This window comes from Oncorhynchus mykiss, chromosome 8 (assembly GCF_057628025.1).
Source record: "Oncorhynchus mykiss isolate SJ-2025 chromosome 8, ASM5762802v1, whole genome shotgun sequence".
Lineage (NCBI taxonomy): Eukaryota > Metazoa > Chordata > Actinopteri > Salmoniformes > Salmonidae > Oncorhynchus > Oncorhynchus mykiss.
Window position 1 is genome coordinate 42,427,424 of NC_143029.1, and position 12,577 is coordinate 42,440,000.

The window sequence follows — 12,577 nt, forward strand, 5'->3', positions numbered from 1 at the left end:
ACAGGACAAGACAAGACAGGACAAGACAAGACAAGACAAGGCAGGACAAGACAAGACAGGACAAGACAGGAAAAGACAAGACAGGACAAGACAAGACAGGACAAGACAGGAAAAGACAAGACAGGACAAGACAAGACAAGGCAGGGCAGGGCAGGACAGGGCAGGGAAGGACAGGACAAGACAGGGCAGGACAAGACAGGGCAGGACAAGACAAGACAGGACAAGACAAGACAGGACAAGACAGGACAAGACAGGGCAGGACAAGACAGGACAAGACAGGGCAGGACAAGGCAGGACAAGACAAGGCAGGACAAGACAGGGCAGGACAAGACAGGGCAGGACAAGACAGGGCAGGACAGGACAAGACAGGGCAGGACAAGACAGGGCAGGACAAGACAAGGCAGGACAAGACAGGGCAGGACAAGACAGGGCAGGACAAGACAAGACAAGACAGGGCAAGACAAGACAGGACAAGACAGGACAGGACAGGGCAGGACAAGACAAGACAGGACAAGACAAGACAGGGCAGGACAAGACAAGGCAGGGCAGGACAAGACAAGACAGGGCAGGACAAGACAGGGCAGGACAAGGCAGGACAAGACAGGGCAGGACAGGACAAGACAGGGCAGGACAAGACAGGGCAAGACAGGACAGGACAGGGCAGGGCAGGGCAGGACAGGACAGGACAGGGCAGGACAAGACAGGGCAGGACAAGACAGGGCAGAACAAGACAAGACAAGACAGGGCAGGACAAGACAAGGCAGGACAAGACAGGAAAAGACAAGACAGGACAAGACAGGGCAGGGCAGGACAAGACAGGAAAAGACAAGACAGGACAAGACAAGACAGGACAAGACAAGACAGGACAGGACAAGACAGGGCAAGACAGGGCAAGACAGGGCAAGACAGGGCAAGACAAGACAGGGCAGGACAAGACAAGGCAGGACAAGACAGGGCAGGACAAGACAAGACAGGACAAGACAGGACAAGACAGGACAAGACAGGACAAGACAGGGCAGGACAGGACAAGTTAGGGCAGGACAAGGCAGGACAAGACAAGGCAGGACAAGACAGGGCAGGACAAGACAGGGCAGGACAGGACAAGACAGGACAAGACAGGAAAAGACAAGACAGGACAAGACAAGGCAGGACAAGACAAGACAGGACAAGACAGGGCAGGGCAGGACAGGACAAGACAGGGCAAGACAGGGCAAGACAGGGCAAGACAGGGCAAGACAAGACAGGGCAGGACAAGACAAGGCAGGACAAGACAGGGCAGGACAAGACAAGACAGGACAAGACAGGACAAGACAGGAAAAGACAAGACAGGGCAAGACAGGGCAAGACAAGACAGGGCAAGACAAGACAGGGCAGGACAAGACAAGGCAGGACAAGACAGGGCAGGACAAGACAAGACAGGACAAGACAGGACAAGACAGGACAAGACAGGACAAGACAGGGCAGGACAGGAAAAGACAAGACAGGACAAGACAGGGCAGGACAAGACAGGACAAGACAAGGCAGGACAAGACAGGGCAGGACAAGACAGGGCAGGACAGGACAAGACAGGACAAGACAGGAAAAGACAAGACAGGACAAGACAAGACAAGACAAGGCAGGACAAGACAAGACAGGACAGGACAAGACAAGACAGGACAAGACAGGGCAGGGCAGGGCAGGGCAGGACAGGACAAGACAGGGCAAGACAGGGCAAGACAGGGCAAGACAGGGCAAGACAAGACAGGGCAGGACAGGACAAGACAGGGCAGGACAGGACAAGACAGGGCAGGACAAGACAGGGCAGGACAAGACAGGGCAGGACAAGACAGGGCAGGACAAGGCAGGACAAGAAAAGACAGGACAAGACAGGGCAGGACAAGACAGGACAAGACAGGGCAGGACAAGACAGGGCAGGACAAGACAGGACAAGACAGGGCAGGACAAGACAGGACAAGACAGGACAAGACAGGGCAGGACAAGACAGGGCAGGACAAGACAGGACAAGACAAGACAGGACAAGACAGGACAAGACAGGACAAGACAGGGCAGGACAAGACAAGACAAGACAGGACAAGGCAGGACAAGACAGGGCAGGACAAGACAGGGCAGGACAAGACAGGACAAGACAGGGCAGGACAAGACAGGGAAGGACAAGACAGGGCAGGACAAGACAGGACAAGACAGGGCAGGACAAGACAGGACAAGACAGGGCAGGACAAGACAGGGCAGGACAAGACAGGGCAGGACAAGACAGGGCAGGACAAGACAAGACAAGACAGGACAAGGCAGGACAAGACAGGGCAGGACAAGACAGGGCAGGACAAGACAGGACAAGACAAGACAGGACAAGACAGGACAAGACAGGACAAGACAGGGCAGGACAAGACAGGGCAGGACAAGACAAGACAAGACAGGACAAGACAGGGCAGGACAAGACAGGACAAGACAGGACAAGGCAGGACAAGACAGGGCAGGACAAGACAGGGCAGGACAAGACAGGACAAGACAAGACAGGACAAGACAGGACAAGACAGGGCAGGACAAGACAGGACAAGACAGGACAAGACAGGGCAGGACAAGACAGGGCAGGACAAGACAGGGCAGGACAAGACAAGACAAGACAAGACAGGACAGGGCAGGACAAGGCAGGACAAGACAGGGCAGGACAAGGCAGGACAAGACAGGGCAGGACAGAACAAGACAGGGCAGGACAGGACAAGACAGGGCAGGACAGGACAAGACAAGACAGGGCAGGACAGAACAAGGCAGGACAAGACAGGGCAAGACAAGACAAGGCAGGACAAGACAAGACAGGACAAGACAGGGCAGGACAAGACAAGACAGGACAAGACAAGACAGGGCAGGACAAGACAGGGCAGGACAAGACAGGGCAGGACAAGACAGGGCAAGACAAGACAGGGCAGGATAGGACAAGACAAGACAGGGCAGGACAAGACAGGGCAGGACAGGGCAGCACAAGACAGGACAGGACAGGACAGGACAGGGCAGGACAGGGCAGGGCAGGGCAGGGCAGGGCAAGACAAGGCAGGGCGGGACAAGGCGGGACGGGGCGGGGCAGGGCAGGACAAGGCAGGGCAGGACAGGACAGGACAAGGCAGGGCAAGGCAAGACAAGGCAGGGCAGGGCAGGACAAGACAGGGCAGGACAGAACAAGACAGGGCAGGACAGGACAAGACAGGGCAGGACAGGACAAGACAAGACAGGGCAGGGCAAGACAAGACAAGGCAGGACAAGACAAGACAGGACAAGACAGGGCAGGACAAGACAAGACAGGACAAGACAAGACAGGACAAGACAAGACAAGACAAGACAGGGCAGGACAAGACAAGACAGGGCAGGACAAGACAGGGCAGGACAAGACAGGGCAGGACAAGACAGGGCAGGACAAGACAGGGCAGGACAAGACAGGGCAAGACAAGACAGGGCAGGATAGGACAAGACAAGACAGGGCAGGACAAGACAGGGCAGGACAGGGCAGCACAAGACAGGACAGGACAGGACAGGACAGGGCAGGACAGGGCAGGGCAGGGCAGGACAAGGCAGGACAAGACAGGACAAGACAGGGCAGGACAAGACAAGACAAGACAGGGCAGGACAAGACAAGACAAGACAGGGCAGGACAAGACAGGGCAGGACAAGACAGGGCAGGACAAGACAAGACAGGACAAGACAGGGCAGGGCGGGACAAGGCGGGACGGGGCGGGGCAGGGCAGGACAAGGCAGGGCAGGACAGGACAGGACAAGGCAGGGCAAGGCAAGACAAGGCAGGGCAGGGCAGGACAGGACAAGGCAAGACAAGACAAGGCAAGACAAGGCAAGACAAGACAAGGCAGGGCAGGACAAGACAGGACAAGACAGGGCAGGACAAGACAAGACAGGGCAGGACAAGACAGGGCAGGACAAGACAGGGCAGGACAAGACAAGACAGGACAAGACAGGGCAGGACAAGACAAGACAGGGCAGGACAAGACAGGGCAGGACAAGACAAGACAAGACAGGGCAAGACAAGACAGGACAAGACAGGACAAGGCAGGGCAGGACAAGACAAGACAGGACAAGACAAGACAGGGCAGGACAGGGCAGGACAAGACAGGACAAGGCAGGGCAGGACAAGGCAGGACAAGACAGGACAAGACAAGACAAGGCAGGGCAGGACAAGGCAGGACAAGACAGGACAAGGCAGGACAAGACAGGACAAGACAGGGCAGGACAAGACAAGACAAGACAGGGCAGGACAAGACAGGGCAGGACAAGACAGGGCAGGACAAGACAAGACAGGACAAGACAGGGCAGGACAAGACAAGACAGGGCAGGACAAGACAGGGCAGGACAAGACAAGACAAGACAGGGCAAGACAAGACAGGACAAGACAGGACAAGGCAGGGCAGGACAAGACAAGACAGGACAAGACAAGACAAGACAGGGCAGGACAAGACAAGGCAGTGCAGGACAAGACAAGACAGGGCAGGACAAGACAGGGCAGGACAGGACAAGACAGGACAAGACAGGGCAGGACAAGACAGGGCAAGACAGGACAGGACAAGACAGGGCAGGGCAGGGCAGGACAGGACAAGACAAGACAAGACAAGACAAGACAAGACAAGACAAGACAAGGCAAGGCAAGGCAAGGCAAGGCAGGGCAGGGCAGGGCAGGGCAGGGCAGGGCAGGGCAGGGCAGGGCAGGGCAGGACAGGACAGGACAGGACAGGACAAGACAAGGCAGGGCAGGGCAGGACAGGGCAGGGCAGGGCAGGACAGGACAGGACAGGACAAGACAGGGCAGGACAAGACAGGGCAGAACAAGACAAGACAAGACAGGGCAGGACAAGACAGGGCAGGACAAGACAGGGCAGGACAAGACAAGACAAGACAGGGCAGGACAAGACAGGGCAGAACAAGACAAGACAAGACAGGGCAGGACAAGACAGGGCAGGGCAGGACAAGACAGGAAAAGACAAGACAGGACAAGACAAGACAAGACAAGGCAGGACAAGACAAGACAGGACAAGACAGGGCAGGGCAGGACAGGACAAGACAGGGCAAGACAGGACAGGGCAGGACAAGGCAAGGCAGGACAAGACAGGACAAGACAGGACAAGACAGGACAAGACAGGGCAGGACAAGACAGAGCAGGACAAGGCAGGACAAGACAAGGCAGGACAAGACAGGGCAGGACAAGACAGGGCAGGACAAGACAGGACAAGACAAGACAGGACAAGACAGGGCAAGACAGGGCAAGACAGGGCAGGACAAGACAGGGCAGGACAAGACAGGACAAGACAAGACAGGACAAGACAGGGCAGGACAGGACAAGACAGGGCAGGACAAGACAGGACAAGACATGACAGGACAAGACAAGACAGGACAAGACAGGGCAGGACAAGACAGGACAAGACAAGACAGGACAAGACAGGGCAGGACAGGACAAGACAGGGCAGGACAAGACATGACAGGACAAGACAAGACAGGACAAGACAGGGCAGGACAAGACAGGACAGGACAAGACAGGGCAGGACAGGACAAGACAGGGCAGGACAAGACAGGACAGGACAAGACAGGGCAGGACAGGACAAGACAGGGCAGGACAAGACAGGGCAGGACAAGACAGGGCAGGACAAGACGAGGCAGGACAAGACATGGCAGGACAAGACAGGACAAGACAAGACAGGGCAGGACAAGGCAGGACAAGAAAAGACAGGACAAGACAGGGCAGGACAAGACAGGACAAGACAGGGCAGGACAAGACAGGGCAGGACAAGACAGGGCAGGACAAGACAGGACAAGACAGGGCAGGACAAGACAAGACAGGGCAGGACAAGGCAGGACAAGAAAAGACAGGACAAGACAGGGCAGGACAAGACAGGACAAGACAGGGCAGGACAAGACAGGGCAGGACAAGACAGGGCAGGACAAGACAGGGCAGGACAAGACAGGACAAGACAGGACAAGACAGGGCAGGACAAGACAGGACAAGACAGGGCAGGACAAGACAGGGCAGGACAAGACAGGACAAGACAGGGAAGGACAAGACAGGGCAGGACAAGACAGGGCAGGACAAGACAGGACAAGACAGGGCAGGACAAGACAAGACAAGACAAGACAGGGCAGGACAAGACAAGACAGGACAAGGCAGGACAAGACAGGGCAGGACAAGACAAGACAAGACAGGGCAGGACAAGACAAGACAAGACAAGACAAGACAAGACAGGACAAGGCAGGACAAGACAGGGCAGGACAAGACAAGACAGAACAAGACAGGGCAGGACAAGACAGGACAAGACAGGGCAGGACAAGACAAGACAAGACAAGACAGGGCAGGACAAGACAGGGCAGGACAAGACAAGACAAGACAGGGCAGGACAAGACAAGACAGGGCAGGACAAGACAGGGCAGGACAAGACAAGACAGGACAGGACAGGACAGGGCAGGACAAGACAGGACAAGGCAGGGCCGGACAAGACAAGACAGGGAAGGACAAGACAAGACAAGGCAGGGCAGGATAAGGCAGGACAAGGCAGGGCCGGACAAGACAAGACAGGGCAGGACAAGACAGGACAAGGCAGGGCCGGACAAGACAAGACAGGACAGGACAAGACAAGACAAGGCAGGGAAGGACAAGACAAGACAGGGCAGGACAAGACAAGACAAGACAGGGCAGGACAAGGCAGGACAAGACAAGACAGGACAGGACAAGACAGGACAAGACAGGACAAGACAAGACAAGGCAGGGCAGGACAAGACAGGACAAGACAAGACAGGACAGGGCAGGACAAGACAAGACAAGACAGTGCAGGGCAGGACAGGACAGGACAAGGCAGGACAAGACAGGACAAGACAAGACAGGACAGGGCAGGACAAGGCAGGGCAGGACAAGGCAGGACAAGACAGGACAAGACAAGACAAGGCAGGGCAGGACAAGACAGGACAAGACAGGGCAGGACAAGACAAGACAAGACAGGGCAGGACAAGACAAGACAAGACAGGACAAGACAGGACAGGGCAGGACAGGACAAGACAAGACAGGACAGGACAAGACAAGACAAGACAAGACAAGACAAGGCAAGGCAAGGCAGGGCAGGGCAGGGCAGGGCAGGGCAGGGCAGGGCAGGGCAGGGCAGGGCAGGGCAGGGCAGGGCAGGGCAGGGCAGGGCAGGGCAGGGCAGGGCAGGGCAGGGCAGGGCAAGGCAAGGCAAGGCAAGACAAGACAAGACAAGACAAGACAAGACAAGACAAGACAAGACAAGACAAGACAAGACAAGACAAGACAAGACAAGACAAGACAAGGCAAGGCAAGGCAAGGCAAGGCAAGGCAGGGCAGGGCAGGGCAGGGCAGGGCAGGGCAGGGCAGGGCAGGGCAGGGCAGGGCAGGGCAAGGCAAGACAAGACAAGACAAGACAAGACAAGACAAGACAAGACAAGACAAGACAAGACAAGACAAGACAAGACAAGACAAGACAAGACAAGACAAGACAAGACAAGACAAGACAAGACAAGACAAGACAAGACAAGACAAGACAAGACAAGACAAGACAAGACAAGACAAGACAAGACAAGACAAGACAAGACAAGACAAGACAAGACAAGACAAGACAAGACAAGACAAGACAAGACAAGACAAGACAAGACAAGACAAGACAAGACAAGACAGGGCAGGACAAGACAGGACAAGACAGGGAAAGACAGGGCAGGACAAGACAGGGCAGGACAAGACAGGGCAGGAAAAGACAGGGCAGGACAAGACAGGGCAGGACAAGACAGGACAAGACAGGGCAGGACAAGACAAGACAAGACAAGACAGGGGAGGACAAGACAAGGCAGGACAAGACAAGACAAGACAAGACAGGGCAGGACAAGACAAGACAAGACAAGACAGGGCAGGACAAGATAAGACAGGACAAGGCAGGACAAGACAGGGCAGGACAAGACAAGACAGAAAAAGACAGGACAAGGCAGGACAAGACAGGGCAGGACAAGACAGGGCAGGACAAGACAGGACAAGACAAGACAGGACAAGACAGGGCAGGACAAGACAGGGCAGGACAAGACAGGACAAGACAAGACAGGACAAGACAGGGCAGGACAAGACAGGGCAGGACAAGACAGGGCAGGACAAGACAAGACAAGACAGGACAAGACAAGACAGGACAAGGCAGGACAAGACAGGGCAGGACAAGACAGGGCAGGACAAGACAGGACAAGACAAGACAGGACAAGACAGGACAAGACAGGGCAGGACAAGACAGGACAAGACAGGACAAGACAGGGCAGGACAAGACAGGTCAGGACAAGACAGGGCAGGACAAGACAAGACAAGACAAGACAGGACAGGGCAGGACAAGACAGGGCAGGACAAGGCAGGACAAGACAGGGCTGGACAAGGCAGGACAAGACAGGGCAGGACAGAACAAGACAGGGCAGGACAGGACAAGACAGGGCAGGACAGGACAAGACAAGACAGGGCAGGGCAGGACAAGGCAGGACAAGACAGGGCAAGACAAGACAAGGCAGGACAAGACAAGACAGGACAAGACAGGGCAGGACAAGACAAGACAGGACAAGACAAGACAGGGCAGGACAAGACAAGACAGGGCAGGACAAGACAGGGCAGGACAAGACAGGGCAGGACAAGACAGGGCAGGACAAGACAGGGCAGGACAAGACAGGGCAAGACAAGACAGGGCAGGATAGGACAAGACAAGACAGGGCAGGACAAGGCAGGACAGGGCAGCACAAGACAGGACAGGACAGGACAGGACAGGGCAGGACAGGGCAGGGCAGGGCAGGGCAAGACAAGGCAGGGCGGGACAAGGCGGGACGGGGCGGGGCAGGGCAGGACAAGGCAGGGCAGGACAGGACAGGACAAGGCAGGGCAAGGCAAGACAAGGCAGGGCAGGGCAGGGCAGGACAGGACAAGGCAAGACAAGACAAGGCAAGACAAGGCAAGACAAGGCAGGGCAGGGCAGGACAAGACAGGACAGGACAGGGTAGGACAGGGCAGGACAAGACAAGACAGGACAAGACAAGGCAGGGCAGGACAAGACAGGACAAGACAGGACAAGACAAGGCAGGACAAGACAAGACAAGACAGGGCAGGGCAGGGCAGGGCAGGGCAGGACAGGACAGGACAAGGCAGGGCAAGGCAAGGCAAGACAAGGCAAGACAAGACAAGACAAGACAGGGCAGGACAGGGCAGGACAAGACAGGACAAGGCAGGGCAGGACAAGGCAGGACAAGACAGGACAAGACAAGACAAGGCAGGGCAGGACAAGGCAGGACAAGACAGGACAAGGCAGGACAAGACAGGACAAGACAGGGCAGGACAAGACAAGACAAGACAGGGCAGGACAAGACAAGACAAGACAGGGCAGGACAAGACAGGGCAGGACAAGACAGGGCAGGACAAGACAAGACAGGACAAGACAGGGCAGGACAAGACAAGACAGGGCAGGACAAGACAGGGCAGGACAAGACAAGACAAGACAGGGCAAGACAAGACAGGACAAGACAGGACAAGGCAGGGCAGGACAAGACAAGACAGGGCAGGACAAGGCAGGACAAGACAGGGCAGGACAGGACAAGACAGGACAAGACAGGGCAGGACAAGACAGGGCAGGGCAGGGCAGGACAAGACAAGACAAGACAAGACAAGACAAGACAAGACAAGGCAAGGCAAGGCAAGGCAGGGCAGGGCAGGGCAGGGCAGGGCAGGGCAGGGCAGGACAGGACAGGACAGGACAGGACAGGACAGGACAAGACAAGGCAGGGCAGGACAGGGCAGGGCAGGGCAGGACAGGACAAGACAGGGCAGGACAAGACAGGGCAGAACAAGACAAGACAAGACAGGGCAGGACAAGACAGGGCAGGACAAGACAGGGCAGGACAAGACAAGACAAGACAGGGCAGGACAAGACAGGGCAGAACAAGACAAGACAAGACAGGGCAGGACAAGACAGGGCAGGGCAGGACAAGACAGGAAAAGACAAGACAGGACAAGACAAGACAAGACAAGGCAGGACAAGACAAGACAGGACAAGACAGGGCAAGACAGGGCAAGACAGGGCAAGACAGGACAGGGCAGGACAAGGCAAGGCAGGACAAGACAGGACAAGACAGGACAAGACAGGACAAGACAGGGCAGGACAAGACAGAGCAGGACAAGGCAGGACAAGACAAGGCAGGACAAGACAGGGCAGGACAAGACAGGGCAGGACAAGACAGGACAAGACAAGACAGGACAAGACAGGGCAAGACAGGGCAAGACAGGGCAGGACAAGACAGGGCAGGACAAGACAGGACAAGACAGGGCAGGACAGGACAAGACAGGGCAGGACAAGACATGACAGGACAAGACAAGACAGGACAAGACAGGGCAGGACAAGACAGGACAAGACAAGACAGGACAAGACAGGGCAGGACAGGACAAGACAGGGCAGGACAAGACATGACAGGACAAGACAAGACAGGACAAGACAGGGCAGGACAAGACAGGGCAAGACAGGACAAGACAAGACAGGGCAGGACAAGACAGGACAGGACAAGACAGGGCAGGACAGGACAAGACAGGGCAGGACAAGACAGGGCAGGACAAGACAGGGCAGGACAAGACAGGGCAGGACAAGACGAGGCAGGACAAGACAAGACAGGGCAGGACAAGGCAGGACAAGAAAAGACAGGACAAGACAGGGCAGGACAAGACAGGACAAGACAGGGCAGGACAAGACAGGGCAGGACAAGACAGGGCAGGACAAGACAGGACAAGACAGGGCAGGACAAGACAGGACAAGACAAGACAGGGCAGGACAAGGCAGGACAAGAAAAGACAGGACAAGACAGGGCAGGACAAGACAGGACAAGACAGGGCAGGACAAGACAGGGCAGGACAAGACAGGGCAGGACAAGACAGGGCAGGACAAGACAGGACAAGACAGGACAAGACAGGACAAGACAGGGCAGGACAAGACAGGACAAGACAGGGCAGGACAAGACAGGGCAGGACAAGACAGGGCAGGACAAGACAGGGCAGGACAAGACAAGACAAGACAGGACAGGGCAGGACAAGACAGGGCAGGACAAGACAGGGCAAGACAGGACAGGACAAGACAGGGCAGGGCAGGACAAGACAAGACAAGACAAGACAGGGCAGGACAAGGCAGGACAAGACAGGGCAGGACAGGACAAGACAGGACAAGACAGGGCAGGACAAGACAGGGCAAGACAGGACAGGACAGGACAAGACAAGACAAGACAAGACAGGGCAGGACAAGACAGGGCAGGACAAGACAGGGCAGGACAAGACAGGGCAGGACAAGACAGGGCAGGACAAGACAAGACAAGACAGGGCAGGACAAGACAAGACAGGGCAGGGCAGGACAAGGCAGGGCAGGACAAGACAGGACAAGACAGGGCAGGACAAGACAAGACAGGACAAGACAGGGCAGGACAAGACAGGACAAGACAGGGCAGGACAAGACAGGGCATGACAAGACAAGACAGGGCAAGACAGGGCAGGACAAGACAAGACAAGACAGGACAAGACAGGACAGGGCGCGACAAGACAAGACAGGGCAGGACAAGACAGGGCAGGACAAGACAGGGCAGGACAAGACAAGACAAGACAGGGCAGGACAAGACAAGACAGGACAAGGCAGGACAAGACAGGGCAGGACAAGACAGAACAAGACAGGGCAGGACAAGACAGGGCAGGACAAGACAGGGCAGGACAAGACAGGGCAGGACAAGACAGGGCAGGACAAGACAGGACAAGACAGGGCAGGACAAGACAGGACAAGACAGGGCAGGACAAGACAGGACAAGACAGGGCAGGACAAGACAGGACAAGACAGGGCAGGACAAGACAGGGCATGACAAGACAAGACAGGGCAAGACAGGGCAGGACAAGACAAGACAAGACAGGACAAGACAGGACAGGGCGCGACAAGACAAGACAGGGCAGGACAAGACAGGGCAGGACAAGACAGGGCAGGACAAGACAAGACAAGACAAGACAGGGCAGGACAAGACAAGACAGGACAAGGCAGGACAAGACAGGGCAGGACAAGACAAGACAAGACAAGACAAGACAAGACAAGACAAGACAAGACAAGACAAGACAAGACAAGACAAGACAAGACAAGACAAGACAAGACAAGACAAGACAAGACAAGACAGGGCAGGACAAGACAGGACAAGACAGGGAAAGACAGGGCAGGACAAGACAGGGCAGGACAAGACAGGGCAGGAAAAGACAGGGCAGGACAAGACAGGGCAGGACAAGACAGGACAAGACAGGGCAGGACAAGACAAGACAAGACAAGACAGGGGAGGACAAGACAAGGCAGGACAAGACAAGACAAGACAAGACAGGGCAGGACAAGACAAGACAAGACAAGACAGGGCAGGACAAGATAAGACAGGACAAGGCAGGACAAGACAGGGCAGGACAAGACAAGACAGAAAAAGACAGGACAAGGCAGGACAAGACAGGGCAGGACAAGACAGGGCAGGACAAGACAGGACAAGACAAGACAGGACAAGACAGGGCAGGACAAGACAGGGC